Raw genomic sequence first — 719 nt, 5'->3', positions numbered from 1 at the left:
GGAATAAATATTTTACACTTTGAAAAGAGAATCATTGTACACCAACTAATTGGAGATTTGGACAAACATTTTCATCCCTAGAAATTTCATCAATTTGAGGGATGAAATTGGTTTTGTTTTAATCTTGAATATGAATTAATGGATAGTGTTGTAATGTAATTCAAATTCAAGTTGTTAGTTTGTATTTCATTTATATTTGAATTTGTATTTCATTTACCTTTGAATTTGGATGATTGTATTTAATCTGAATATTAATTACATTTGTAACAAATTTGAGAATTCTAAATTTGAGATTTTGATAAACTAAATTACTTTTTTCATTGTGCAGTTCTTCTTCATCTTCTTGTGCAACAATAAAGTTAAACTCCAAGTCTCAAACCTATAGCATTTCAATTATTGTTTAAAAATTGAGGAACAACTTCAAAAATTGAGGGACAACTTCCTTGTAGTGCATATGTCATATACTTATAATTCATAAATATAGCTTTTGCGAACTCATTAGTAATACTTTAGTTCTATTTTTGATTTCTTGACATACAGCATATTGGTTCCATGTGCTTATTTATCTTCTTGTCTAAAAGTTGTGCCATCCACCGTACCTTACTTCCGTACTCGACAGAAGGTATTGATAAACGCGTTTTAAGAAAAATCAAAATTCCATCAATCAAAGTAGTTAATTAACAGATCCAATTTTATCATTTAAAATCACCGACAACCGC

Source organism: Lathyrus oleraceus, chromosome 4 (genome assembly GCF_024323335.1).
Source record: "Lathyrus oleraceus cultivar Zhongwan6 chromosome 4, CAAS_Psat_ZW6_1.0, whole genome shotgun sequence".
NCBI classification, from domain to species: domain Eukaryota; kingdom Viridiplantae; phylum Streptophyta; class Magnoliopsida; order Fabales; family Fabaceae; genus Lathyrus; species Lathyrus oleraceus.
Note: the sequence above shows the minus strand (reverse complement) of the source record.